The 15436-nt window shown below is 39.2% G+C and overlaps 1 pseudogene; it reads left to right on the forward strand.

Annotated features, from left to right (window-relative positions):
• The first annotated feature begins 5724 nt into the window (after positions 1-5724).
• LOC124095367 (olfactory receptor 12D3-like) lies at positions 5725-6664 on the forward strand (annotated as a pseudogene).
• The last annotated feature ends 8772 nt before the right edge of the window (positions 6665-15436 follow it).

The following is a 15436-nucleotide window of genomic DNA, read 5'->3' on the forward strand; positions in this document are numbered from 1 at the left end:
GTACCTGGCAGCATGTAATTGAAACAGGCACCGAGATGATTGTACCCACAGGGAATTCACGTTGGAGACATGGAGGAAAATTTCCTTTTAGTCTGGGAGCTCACACTACCAGCTGATGAAGGTTAGGAAACTGAACAGGTGAGTGTGGTTACACTTGGGAGTTGAGCCTGGAAAGGCCATAATTAGGGAAGAGGGTGAAAGAACTGTGCAGGGTTTGTTACCCCACCCTGTGAGAAGAATTCTTGGGTGGACCCTGAGATTCAGACTTCCAACAGAGAATGGTCTCTGCCCACTCATAGGGTTGGGTGGATCTAAATTTCTTTTGAATAGGTACCACCTGACAAAGTTCCTAAGTTTTGATTAGAGTTAAACCTCTCTGGAACTTATCATTTAGAACTCTGAACCAACCTCAAGCTGATAGATTATCTGGGCAAAACTCCAATTGACAGTACTTCCTATGTGTCCTACTTTACACTAGTGAGAAGGGAAGCCAAAACCATTCAGCCAGTTTCTGTTCATATTTGATGGTGATTTCTTGTGCATTCTGATTTACCTTGTCAAAAGATTTAGGTTGTCTAATACAGTATTTCAGATTACTGCAGGTATAATGCTGGGATACACAGTTACTAACTATAGTGATAGGTATTCACACATTTTGCTTGTTCACCTATGTAGGAATATGGTTCATCTGCTCATAATTTTTATACCTGTGCAACTGTTGTTAGTATAGCTGCACATTTATTCATTCAAAAGTGTTATTGTATATTTAATGGTGTAAAGTAGTTTCTGACATGTTCTGTCATGTCTCTAAAATAAATCCCTTTTGAAAATGCTAATAAATGTCTTTCAGTGAATTAAAATTAAAAATTTTCCCCAGACTTATACTTTTGGAGTTTTAATCTTTTGGAGATTTAAACATTTGAGATTACGGCTTTCAGTATCATGTCTTTTGTGGGTCAAACCCTTCTTAGTTAAAAAGTCAAGAAAAACTACCTGGGACTTGGAATCCCCACTGGGAAAGAAAACTGAGACCTCACCCTTACCCTACCTGAGTTCTTCTCCCTCCACATCATAACAGCAGCAACAGCTCCAAGGAGAACCAGTCCAGCAACCATTACCACAAAGGTGATGGAGAACTGGGGAGACCTCTCTGGGAAAGGAAGGGAGGATAAGTGACCCTGGATCTCAGTTTTCAGCCTTGACCCTGCTGAGGGTCTCCAAAGAATGGCTCGTGTTTTCCTGACCACAGACCCTGTGCCCCCATCTCTCCTTACCCCATCTCAGGATGAGAGACTCAGGCAGCCCCTCATGCTGCACATGGCATGTGTATCTCTGCTATTCTCCAGAAGATACCACCACAGCTACCCATTTCTGGAATTTTCCATCCCCTGCAGGCCTGGTCTCCACAAGCTCCATTTCCTGGGTTTGGTCCTCCCCATCCCGTTGCCAAGTCAGGGTGATCTCCACAGGGTAGATATCCAGAGCCCATTACCTCAGGGTGACCTCATAGTCAGAGATGGGGTGGTGGGTGACATATGTCAATGGGGGATCTGCAGATAAGACTCAGTTAATTGGGACATTTTGCATGGGGCACTGAAGAATGGACAGGACAATAGGTGTGAGGTGGGAGCAGAACACCCAGACACTAAGCAGGATTCAGGAATCTGGGATAATATTCCAATTTTTTCTTATGTTCTAGAATCAGAGTGAGACAGCCAAGAGGAAGATGCTCCACACTTCTAAGAAATACTTTAGATTCTGAACTGAGTGGAGGCTGACATCTGAGGAAAAGATGGCCTCAGACTTCCAAAATCATTGGGTTGGGATAAAGAACAAAGCCTGAAAGTCACCCTGGGATGCCCGAGATTGCTGCCAGAGTCAAAGGAAACTGATCACTTATTTTAAGGATTGTCTTCCCTCCAGCCATAGGACCCCTTGGTGTAATTAAGAGAAGTGTGGTCCTTAGAGTCACTCTCTGGTACAGCTTTTGGAAACCAAGTTGAAGTCATACCCTTTTGGATCAGAGGGAGGACACTATACATGCAAGAGGCACATTGGGGAATGTACAGGAGATCTCCAAGTTGCCCCGCTGCCGCTGATACCTGCACGCTGCAGCGTCTCCTTCCCGTTCTCCAGGTGCTTGGGAGTGTCTCCACACACCCCCATTACAGGAAGGCCCTGTTTGTCTCCGTCACTCCCTCGGCAATGGGGATGTAGATCTCCCCTTGGGAAATGATCTTGGGCATTCCTGTGTGTAGACGGCCCAAGGTGTGAGATCTCTGCCCTCACTGTATCAATGGAGTACTTCTCATAGCCCTGGACTTGGATGTTACCCATTAGGCTTAGACAGCCCACTTTCTACCTTATTTGTCAAAAGAATATTTCATTGAAATTTTTTTGAAGCCCTCTTTGTATAAATATTGAAAATGCAGGTTCTCTCTCTCTCTCTCTCTCTCTCTCTCTCTCTCTCTCTCTCTCTCTCTTTCCTTCCAGTGTTGAAGCAGGATCCTTAAGATCTCAGAGCCATTCTTCCCCTGCATTTCAAAATTATTTCTGTGTCATGTGATTTTTCTCTATATTTCTCAGCCAGCACATTTCACACAAGGGAAACCCAAAATTCATAGCCCACGTGGGATGCGAGGGAGAAGTATAGGAATTGATAAGAGTAAGAATTGAAGGGACTCTTGAAAATGTACAAAATGTATTTGTGTTTTAGAATGGCCATGAGCTTTTGGGGATCAAGGGAAGATTGTTATGGTTTGGATGTGAGGTGTTCCCCAAAACTTTATGTATGCGACAATGCAAGAACATTCAGAGGTGAAATGATTGGGTTATGAGAGCCTAACCCATTGTTAGGCAGTAGCTAGCAATGGGCAGTGAAATGCATGACTAGGTCACAAGTGTTCTTTAAATTACTTTAGAGTCTTTTTTTTTGTGGGGGATGGTACTGGGGTTTGAACTTAGCAGTACTCAACCACTGAGCCACATCTCCAGACCTAATTTTTATTGTATTTAGAGACAGGGTCTCATTGAGTTGCTTAGAGCCCCGTTGTTGCTGAAACTGGCTTTGAACTGGCAATTCCACTGTCTTAGCATACAGAGCTGCTGGGAGCACCTGGCTAGGGTCTTCTTTAAACTACTTTCAAAATGGCTGAGAAAGCAAAGGGTGGTAGTTAATTTCTATAAAATAAACAGAAGCAAAGGAGCTAATGGTAAAATATGTCAAAAGAAAAAGATTAATGGGAATAATGCTTGACTCTGTCCATTGATGTTGAGATGAATCTAGAATTTAAGGGTATAGGTCTCTCCATTTGTCTGGGAAGGAAGATTCCTTTCACAGTGCAGGCACACTAAGGTAAATTCTGACCAGCTATTGATCCCAGTACCCACATTAACATGCAATTGACTTGCAGATGAAGCCTCCCTGATAGGATGACCATCATAACAGTTCCAGAGAGGATCAACTAATGTAAAAAATTCCACCATCTGATGTTAAGGAGGAGTTGAACATCTGATTGGCAAAGAGTACAGAAGGTGGTCCCTAGATATCTTGGTAAATTTCAAACACTAATAAATTTGAAATATAATTGGTATTGAGATGATGGAGGATTGAAATTATTAATAATGACAAAATCTAGTGTTACAGATAGGAGAAAGTGGCTAAGGTAGGATGCAATGATTACCATACTATTGAATCTTAAGGAAGAGGGGAGGTAAAGGATGTTCAAGGAAAGGGGCAAGCATGAGTGAAATCCTTGTTGGAGAACACCTTGGCACATTTGTGGAATTGAAAACTAGCAAGGAAGATCAGATCTGAGGAATAGCAAAGCTTAGACTGCAGAGCTAAGCCACAGTTGGATCCTGGATGATTTGTAAGCAAATGTAATTAGAAGATATTAAAGTGGTTCAAATAGAAATGTTATATTATAACATTTTGGCTATTTCCAACTTTAAATATTATTAATAATAATTCTATAAACACAGTTTTTTTTTTTTTTTTCTGGGAAGAATACCCAGATGTACAATTGTTGGGTCATATGAGAGGTTCATTTTTAATTTAATAAGAAAGTGACATACTTTTCAATATGGCTAAGCATGTTACATTTTGGCTAATGTTAAATTTGTGATACAGTTTCCCTGTATCCTTACTAGTATTTGGTGTCATCACTATTTTTATTCTAGCCATTTTGATAGATGTGTTGTGATATCTTTCCATTATTTTAATTTGCACTGTTCTAATGAAAAAATGAACATCTTTTCATGTAGTAGTTTTCTATCTGCTTGTCATTTTCTGTTCATTTCTATTTATGTGTTTTGATGATAGTTTATTGGACTTTTTGGTTTTATACAGTTGAGTTTTTAGAGCTCTATGAAATATGTGGTTTGGAAATATTTTCTCCCAGTCTGCAACTTGTTTCTTTCCATTCTTTTAGTGGAGTGTTTTGCAGAGCAATATTTTTGGAGTGTGTGTGTGTGGTGAGGTAATTGTTTAAAATTTCCTCTTTATGGGTCATGCCTTGGGCTTAAAGTTTAATAATTCTTCATCAAGCTCTAGATTGTCGAGTCCCATGACTAAACACTCAATATCACTCCAGGTAAACTGGGCTGGCATGAAATAATCACACAGACACAGAGAAATACCTTTTGCTTTAGGTCTTGTGATAGCTCCTCTGACCTTAGGGTCTGTGGAAAGAGAGAGCAAGGAGCACCCACTGAACCCTTTTATTGAGGAGAAGCCATTCAAATGAGGCAAGGAGTCAGGTTTCAGCAGGCTGAGTCTGGCAGGTTGACTGACATCTAGGAAGGCCACACCCAAAGTCAGAGAAAGAGAAAGGGACACACAAAGTGTGTTTCCATGGAACATTCTATCCCAAACAGGGCAAAGAGGTAATATATAAAGGAACAGATGAGCATAGCTCAATCCATAAGGTGACATGCCTATGTCTGAAGAGGTGTCCTCAACCTCCAGGACCCAGGCAATGTTCAGGTCACTACGAAATGTAGTGACAGTCAGAACCTCCCTGCTCAGGGAAGGAGGATGCGAATCATTCAGACTGGCTCCCCATAGCTAATGATGCAAATTCTGCTGTTTTTATTTTTACCCCTTCTATTTACACAATAACTTAAATTTTGTGGGCTTTTATGTCTCTTAGTTTCACTGAAGGTTTAGGTTGTCAGGAAGGATGTGTCTATCTCTTGTGAAATTTTTGCACCTTAGAAGTGGAAAAAATCCTACTAAATTACATCTATATTACTGCTAGAACCTGAAATCACAAATTGAATAGATATTTCCTTTGTATGTTTAAAACTTATCTAAACTCTAATTCTAATGCCATACATGAGGTTATGGTCAGGTCCCACATATATAAAAAGTTCCCTTTATCCATATCTGATCTATTCATAATATGCTGCTTTTATTAGTCTAAAGTCATTTTATTGATGTACTATATATGTTGACCTTCCTTAATTTTGTTGTTCATAAACCAACTTTACTATTTTTTGTGTGTGTGTGTTGGGGATAGAACCCAGGATTTCTAGTATGCTAGATAAGTGTTCTACCACTGAGCTATATCCCCATCTCTTTGCTATTCTTAAACATTACTGATACTATAATTCACCACTAGATTAATCCAAATAGTAAACTTGCTTAACTTAAGCCCCACAGTTTAAAATTAAGCATTAGAAAAAAATAACTAATTAGTTTTTTATTTGCTCCCCAGAGGGATGGAGAATGTCACTACAGTGGATGAATTTCTTTTACTCAGCCTGACCAGTATTCAGGAGCTGCAGGCAGTCTTCTTTGTGAGGTTCTTAATTATTTACCTGATCAACTTGGTTGGAAATGGAGCAATATTAATAATTGTAATTTTGGAAACCAAACTCCATCCCCTATGTATTTCTTTTTGGGAAACCTTTCTTGTCTGGATATTTGTTATTCTTTGGTGACACTGCCCAAGGTGCTTATGAACCTGCTCTCCACTCAAAGGGCCATATCTTTCCTAGGCTGTATCACTCAGATACACTTCTCCCACTTTCTGGGAAGTACCGAGGCCATCTTGCCAGCAGCGATGCCCTTTGACCATTTTGTGGCTATCTGCAACCCACTTCATTACACCGTCATCAAGAACCCCCAGCTGGTGTTCTGTTGGCAGCTGTGGTGTGGCTCATTAGCTTCTTCTATGCTCTGATGCATTCTGTCATGACTGCACACCTGGACTTTTGCCATTCTCTGAAACTCAATCACTTCTACTCTGATGTGAAACCCCTCCTGGAACTGGCCTGAAGTAACACAGAACTCAACCAGTGGCTTCTTTCTGTTGTCACAGGGAGCATATCCATGGGAGCTTTCTTCCTCACTCTCCTCTCTTACTTCTACATTATTGGCTTCCTTGTGTTGAAGAACAGGTCCTGCAGGATACTCCATAAGGCTCTGTCTACTTGTGCCTCCCATTTTATGATGGTGTGTCTCTTTTATGGACCTGTAGGTTTTACATATATTCTTCCTGCTTCAGCCACGTCCATGAGTGAGGATCAGACAGTGGTTGTCATATACAGTGCAGTCACCCCAGTGCTGAATCCACTGATATACACCCTTAGGAATAAAGAAGTGATGTTGTCTCTGAAGAAAATCTTTGGGAGGAAGCTCCTTAAAGACTGCTATTAGCACCTAGGGGACTAAAAAGACTTATATCTGTTTTACATTAAGATTTTCATGACTTCACTATAATAAATAATTCTTTATTTGTTCTCCTATTTTTCTCTCAGGAATTTTGAGCATGCATTATATCATGGAGTTCAACAAACATAGGAATGAACAAACCAAATTCCACAATCTCATAAAAGTTACCTTTTAATGTGATGGGGGAATATAATAAACAAACTCATAAGAACCCATTATCAGGGTAATTAAGACCAATGGAGAACTAAAAGAGTAGGATGAAAAGGGAAGGATGAGAGTAGGAACCTGATGTATAATAAAGAACTTATCTGGTCTTTGTCTCTGGTTCATAGTATAGAGCTTCTAAAACCCTAGGAATTTCCCAAGTGGCAGAAGTGTCTTGGTTATTCATGAACCACCTGGTTCATACTTGTTTATCCTCATGTTATAATTTGTGGTAGGCCCAAGGATAGCTTAGGATGGGGGCTGACCATGCTCGAATGATTATCCAGGTCATTGGAGATTTGGGGCTTTGAATCATGATGATAGTATCCTGACCTTCACGAGATGAGGAGGTAGGCTAGAGATTGAGTTTAGCTACATGGTCAATAATTCAATCAACTATGCCTATGTTAGAAAGCCTACATAGAAACTTGACACTAAAGTTCAGGTATGCTTCTTGGATGACAGTATTGTCCATTGTTTTGAACACCAGTGTGCTAGAAGAGTAATGTACCTTAACAAGACAGAAAGTTTGTGTGTGGGACCCTCACAGAGCTTGCTTGATGTATCTCCCCTTTGTGTATTCTTTTCTGTGATAAAACTGTAATCATAAGTATATCACTTTACTCAGTTCTGTGAGTCACTTGAGGGTATGCTAAAGACCTCCAAATTTGTAGCCAGATGTCCATGGGTGAGGATGATCATTTCTGATCCTAAAATCTACAGATTATACCTGGAATGAGGACAGTCTTTTGGAGGACTGTGCCCATAACCTGTGAAATTTGGTCTAATTTCAAGTAGTTGGTATCACAAGTCATTACAGTCTTTCACTCTTCTCTCTTACACAGACACTTATACCTATATGTGCATATATGTACTCCCCCATATCCTTAAACTATCTTAATTCTTCTACACTTTTCAGCCACATGTTATTCTGATAATATGATGATGCTGGCCCACAGGTATGAGCTGGTTGTTGGTGGAGAGAAACACTGTATTCCCTTAGAGATGTGATTAGCAGAATATCTGTCAGACAAAAATGGATGAAATTATTGTAGCAGGCAGCAAAGTTTGAATGACAATTGGGGAATTTTGACCTACATGGTTAACGCTAATGACAAACTGATCATGGGAAAAGTTCTATTCAAACCAGTACGAATATTGACTGCTTGCTCTATATCAGGAGTGGATGAGCTAAAAGTTGATATTAACTGATTCAATGGAAAAAAATCACAATTCCTCCATAACTTAAGTTCCCAGTCCTGAGCCAGTTCTCAGAGACTGTCAATTGATGGAGATGCATGGTACTCAGTGCCACAGAAAGGATACATAGTAACATTTTTTTTCCTAGTTTTTGTCCAAAAGAGAGCTTTGTCTGTTTATCTGAATGATTGCACACTTTGGAAAGACAAATATTCAGGTCTTTTAAAAGCTTTGGTTATAAAGCTTTAACCAAGACAGCAACAGGTAGCACCGACTCTTTTTATGGTCCTCTGTTAGACTGGAGAGTAGGTATTACTGCATTAAGGTCAGGTGATAAAAATATCACTTTTCTAAGTCCACCTCACAGTGGGTTCACTGTGGCCCAGAACAAAAGAGAGATTTTCAGACAGTCCAGATTCTACACAAGTGACCATGTTGCTTAGAGTGATAAGATCAAGGAGATGCCACAGTAGTAATATCCTACTTGACAGTTGATACTATAACTCAAGTATATTGTGCCACATTGTAAATGATGTGAAAATAATCATTGATGTTTGGAAGAATTAAATTTTTCAAATATTTTCTTTTGATCTTTGGATATTTCTTAGACACACTTGTTTCATCATCTTTACATACACAGACAACCCATCCATACACAATTAAATATTTTACAGTTCTGTCTTTCTACCTCCTTCTCATTGTCTCATTAACCATATTCATTTTTTACAAAATTTGTAGTCTAAATTTCTTTTAATAACCTGATGTGGAAGTTGTTAGGTAATTTTTGAAGTTGAGGGACTTTGTAAAGACATAGAAATATGGTTTCTAGGAATCTGTTTACTAAGTATATCTGTGTGTATCTGAACTAGAATGACAAGAAAATGTTTATGTATAATAAAATATCCACTTCTACCTAACCTGGTGTGTTTGCACATCAATGAAAGGCCTGATAGAAAAACATAAACGTATATTTTGAGTGATTTTAAACAAATTATTGCTAATTTTGTCACATTTTAATGCATATAATATATAATGATTTTATATATTTTTATATTACATAACATATTATACTACATAATACATTGCATATAGATATATAAAGTATATTTTCATTTAAAATTTATGCTTTGAAAATGTAGTCATCAGGATTGCACCAAGATGATACAGTAGTAGGTTCCCTGACATGTATCTCCCCAAACCAATATTAATTTGAAGTAATTCATGGATAAAAGTGCCTTTGTGGGAGCTTTGGGACCAAGATGGTTTTGAGCTCAATTTAAAAAATAAAGGGGTTATTTTGAGAAGTCGGGCCTATGCCTATATGACTACAGGATTACTGATTATAGGTCTCCCTACAGACCTGGAGAAAACCCCATCCCATAGCCCTATTTATTCTTGGTTTTGCTACTAGCATCATCTGACGAGAACCCAGTAAGAGATCATGCAAGACTATGATCCAGGAAACAGTCCCACTGACCTTGGTACTGGCTGTGGACCTAGGAGCTACCCATCATGACCTGACTCCAGCATCTCTCAGGTGCCAGGAATTGGATGAGATATACATACATCCAGGCTCCAATACAGGTCTTATGACCACAATTTGACTGTAGATCCTGAAAATCCTCTGCAACTTGGCTGTAGCCACTTTCATCTACATACCTGGAACATTCCTTCTTGCTTAGGACCCCCCAGGAAATACTTATTCATACTCCTAAGGAAGGCTCCAGACCTTTGTCTTACAGCAGTTCTAGAAATAATCATGTGTGGGGCGCTAAGGAACCTAAATTGAACGCTGCTACCCGCTTCCTGGTCCCAGGGCCACACGTGGTTAAGATGGCACCTGGCGATCAGCCAGAAAGTGATGCTGTGGGTTGTGACAAAAAATCGGACCACCTCTAGGATAAGCCCAGGACTCTTCAGTCCTTGTAGACAGTTTGTGCTTTCCCTTACATCCCATTGAATTGGTGCAAGCATGAGTCCTTCCAGCCCTACCGACCTTTGTTCTGATTGGCTTCTGTACTCTATATTAGATGTGTGTACTTCCTCAATAAATGAGCTCCAGCTTTGACTGGTCTGCCTGATACATCTGATTGCCCTCCAGCAAGGGAGGGCTGGGTGCCAGCTGTCAGTTGGCCCTCTCCTTTCTTGGCTCTCCTAGTAGAGGCCTGTTCTCCCTATCTCTCCTGCAGGTTGGGAGGGAACAAGGACTAAAAACCCTGAAAATTTTGTAGCTTGGATCCAGTACCCTGACACCAAACACATGCTGAGCAGCATTTGTACTGCTTCTCAGCAAGATGGACAAGACAGAATTCACATAAATTCAATATTGGACAGTCAGAGTCTAAGAGACTCAGAAATTTGAGTATTTTTAATAGAGAAAAATAAAGAGTGCATTGGAGTCATGTCAGTAGTGACAATGGCAGCAGGTCACTGCAGAGGAGAGGGTAGCACAGATCGAGAAGCATAGCAGACAAATTTGGTGTAGGAAAATGTGTAGATGAGAAAAACAGTATAAACTCAGACAAATCAAAGGCTATACAGTGAGCTGGTGTTTGAAAACTACTTCATGTCTCTCAACTGGTCAGCTGAGAGTCAAGGCAGGGAGCCATCTTGAGGAGGTCACACTGGATCTTTTTGATGCAGAAACCAGGAGATCATGGCCAATGTTGCCACATTATCTCAACCAGTTTTTACTGTGTGGCCTAGAATGTATGTACCTGGCAACATGTAATTGAAACAGGCACCGAGATGATTGTACCCACAGGGAATTCACATTGGAGACATGGAAGATAATTCAACTTGCCTTCCCTTTTAGTCTGGGAGCTCACACTACCAGCTGATGAAGGTTAGGAAACTGAACAGGTGAGTGTGGTTACACTTGGGAGTTGAGCCTGGAAAGGCCATAATTAGGGCAGAGGGTGAAATAACTCTGCAGGGTTTGTTACCCTACCCTGTGAGAAGAATTCTTGGGTGGACCCTGAGATTCACACTTCCACCAGAGAATGGCCTATGCCCACTCATAGGGTTGGGTGGATCTAAATTTCTTTTGAGTAGATACCACCTGACAAAGTTCCTAAGTTTTGATTAGAGTTAAACCTCTCTGGGACTTATTATTTAGAACTCTGAACCAACCTCAAGATGATGGTCTATTTGGGCATAGTTACAATTGACAAGTACTTCACATCTGTCCTACTTTACACTGGTGAGAAGGGAAGCCAAGACAATTCAGCCAGTTTCTGTTCAGGCCACTCCAGCATGCAGGTTGGTGAGCAACAGAAAAGGAGAGAGAGTTTGACAATCCCCAGTCCTTTGTCTTTCTAAGGGATACATAGCCCAGAAAGAATGGAAAGAAGAACAGTCTGGCACAAGCAGTGAACTCTATCCTGGTCAACAGTTTTGACAATTAACCATAGTTTTGTTGTTAATTGCTGAACTCACCATTCCTGTTTCTGTGGTAATTAGTGTATTTGATTTCATAGTAAGCACCTGGTATTTATTTAAATGTTGTATGTTGGTTTTTTCCTTCTTTTTACTGTTGCTGCTTCTGTTTATTTCTCCCTTTCTGTATGATGCTGGGAATCTACTGTTAACACTGAGTCCGTGGAGTAGAAACTTGGCTGCTGAGCTACACTCAAAACCAGATGCATCCACACCCCAGCCAAGAGACAGCATACCTTGATCTACACAAAACCAGCCCCAATCAAATTTTAGCCATATTTCAATATGAACAATAGGGGAGAGAATAACTCCAAACTGATGACCAATCCTCAAGCAGGAATGGCTAGGGGGCCCTCAGGTCCCACTCATGGACACCCATACACCTAGAGCAGATAGAAAGAAATAACCTGAAGTCTGAGGATACCACACTGATGAAGGGGACTCAGTCTAGATTGTTTCCATACCCTTTGGAGTATACAGAGTTGTGCAGTCTAGAAAAATTGCAGAGTGTGCATCTCATATAGCCTGCTGTACAGAACACAATTGCCTGATCTATAGGAAGGCCCCCACACTTTTGAGACATTAAAAAAGGGATCCTCAAGCTCTGTCATAATACATACTGTATCAAGGTAAACTAATCATGAACTATACTAAATTTGGAACCTATTTAAATGAAGAGAAACTTGTTCCTGTTGAGAGTGAAAGCAAGAATCTTTTCTGAGCCCCAAAGACCTGTTGGATGCCAAGAAACTGGGAGTGGAGTTTACACTTTGCCCCCACCCATATAGCACATGCTAATCATATCTACATATGCACACTGCCTACCTTTTGTCTCACTTTGCTGTAACTACTGCCTCTTCTCCTTTAAAAGTTCTGCTCACCTTCAGGGATTTTGAAGATGAAACATTTAAAATATTAGTTTTATTTTGTCTTCTTTCAAAACTGGTTTTGAATAAAATCATTTTCCTACCAATTTGATTTCAAATATTTCTGGAGCAGTGAGCATTATATATAGGACATTCACAAAGTCCTTGCAAAGTTCAAGGACCACACCATTCACTGGAATCCCATGCAAGAAATTTATTGTTAGCAGCATGGAGCAAACCGACAAGGCTGTCCCTCTGAGGGGGTCCCTCTGAGGGGAGTAGCAGCCTGTTGGCACTCACAGAGCAGCTTGATAGCCCTCAAGAGGAATTTCACAAGCATGCCTAGGGGTTGTGACATGAACTAGGTGGGATTAACCTTTTAGCAGGCACATTCAGAAAAGCAAACAGAAAGAAATAACCTAAAGGCTGAGGACACCACAGCCTGGGGTCCCTGAACAAATGACTCTTAAATCAAAACTTAGTAGTTTCTACATAAAAATGGCTCCCAGTCCCAAAAGTGGCTGATCTGATGCCAATATTGATCTGATGCCAATATTGATCTGATGCCAATAATTATAACCTAGCCTTTTCCTCCCCAGGGTGGTACTGATAGTAACAACCATTGCCTCAGAAAGAAGTAGAAATAAATTAACCTGAGGAGGCGAAATACTTCTCCAATAAAAATTTTAAAACACTGAAGAAAGAAATGGTATGACTTTTCATGTTCATCGATAGGCACAACTAATAATGCTAAAATGACCTGAATTCCAAAAATCATCTATAGATTTAATGCAATCTCCATAAAGATACCAATGACATTGTTCATAGAAATAGCAAAAACAGCCCTAGAATTCATGCTCAAGAATAAAAGACCAGAATATGCAAGGTGATTCTAAGTGAAAAAAAAAGCAATGCTGGAGGCATCACAACAGCTGATTTCAAATTATGCTGCAGAACTATAGTAACAAAATCTGCATGGAATAAAAAACAAACACAGATCAATGGAATAGAAGAGAAGACAGAGAGACAAATCCACACAAATACAGTCATCTGGCCCACAAAGCCACCAAAAATATACACTGGAGAAAAGGCAGGCTTTCTAACAAGTGGTGCTGGAGAAATTGGTTTTATCCAGAGTACAAGAACGAGTCCTATCTCTCACCCTGTACAAAAGTTAACTCAAGACGGATCAAAGACTTAAAAACTATGCAACTTTTGGAAGAAAACACAGGGTCAACACTCTATAGGCACAGGCCTACAGTTAAGAAAATAATGTGAAGAGTTAATCAATGGGATGACATCAAATTAACAAGTTTCTCAATAGCAAAAAAGAAAAAAATCTTTACTAAGTACTGTTCCAATGTGAATTAATATCCTTTGTATAAACAAAACACTTACCACAAAAACCTCCAAATAACCTAATCAATAAATTGACAAAGGAACTACACAGACACTTCTTAAAAGAAAAAAATACAAATGGTCAACAAATATATGAAGAATGTACAACATTCTTTGCAATCACAGAAGTGTAAATCAAAGCTACACTGTGATTTTATCTCACCCCAGTTAGAATGGCAACCATCAAGAATACAAATGATGATAAATGCTGGAAAGGATTTGGAGAAAAAGATACACTTACACATTGTTAGTGGAGTTGTAAATTAGTACAACCACTTTGGAAATCAGTATGGTGACTCCTTAGAATGGAAACACGTTTTCCAGTTATACCTCTCCTCAGTATTTATTTTAAAGAATTAAAGTCAGCATCTGAACACAATTCTCAATAGCTAGGCATGCTTGTGTGTTTTATTCAGTCCTGCAGAACAATGAAATTATGTCATTTGCAGGAAAATGAATGATACTTGAGATCATTGTATTAAGCAAAGTAATCCATACCCAGAAAGTCATGGATCATATGCTTGCTTTCTCTCATAAGTCGAAGCCAGAAAGAAAAAAAGAAAAAAAAAAGGAAAAAAATAAAGGGTCAAGGGAGGAGCTTATAAAAATAGAAATGACACAATTAGAGTAAAATTAGAGGAGCCAGGGGAGCAAAGGAAAAGGAGAGGCACTGGTCAATGGAATTGATAAGATTATATTGTTCTACTCTGTGCACATTTGAATATATAACAATAAATCTCACTATTGTATATAGTTATATCCATAAAATAATATGTGTAAATTGATAAAAGGGTATATGATTCCAGTCTCATATCTCATACAAAAATCAATTCTGGAATATTGTATGCCTCAATGTGTGAAAGCATTGTAAAGGTCTTTTAAGAATGACACAGGGAAATATCCTCATCATATTCATTTAGGAAAATATTTCTTACTGAGGTCACAGAAAATACTGATAGCCACTTTCCATTTATGAATTTCTCTTCACCAAGAGTTATCACTACGAAAGTGAAGAAATAAGCCAAATTGTGGGAGAAAGTATTTGCAGCACATATTATCAACAAAGAATAATAAAAATAAAGTCTAAAGAAATCCATATTACTCATCTCTAGAAGATCTGGAATCATAAATTATGACAAAATTCAAATGTTGACAAAGAGGTGGAGCACCAGCTAGCCTTACATAGTGCTATGGAAATTTAAATGCATCAAAGCAGTTCGTAAAACAGTTCTTACTGAACACACTCTTTTATTATAAACTATTCTCTAAACACTGTTTGTACTGTGAGCATAACATATATTGTAGATCATATAATATATTACCTCTTTTTTGATCATTACTATGACTTCCCTGAATTATATATTTTTCAGATTAAATATTTTAAAGACCTTGTATTTATATTAGTTAACTATTGCTGTGTAACAAATTCTCCCCAAGTTTTACAGTTTAAAACAATAAATGTTTATTATCTCAAAATATCTAGGGATCAGGAATCCCAGTGCAATTTAGCTGTAAGCTTCTGACTCAGAGTTTTCTCACAAGCCTCAAAGGGTCTGGCTATAGCTACATCATGTCAAAACTCAGTGGTGGAATACATTATTGTCACTGGGCCTCAGGCTCTCTGGTTGTTGATCAGAGACTCAGTTCCTTG

The sequence above is a fragment of the Marmota monax genome, unplaced genomic scaffold (genome assembly GCF_021218885.2).
Source record: "Marmota monax isolate L192 unplaced genomic scaffold, Marmota_monax_Labrador192_F-V1.1 WCK01_AAM20220418_F8-fsc00912, whole genome shotgun sequence".
NCBI lineage: Eukaryota > Metazoa > Chordata > Mammalia > Rodentia > Sciuridae > Marmota > Marmota monax.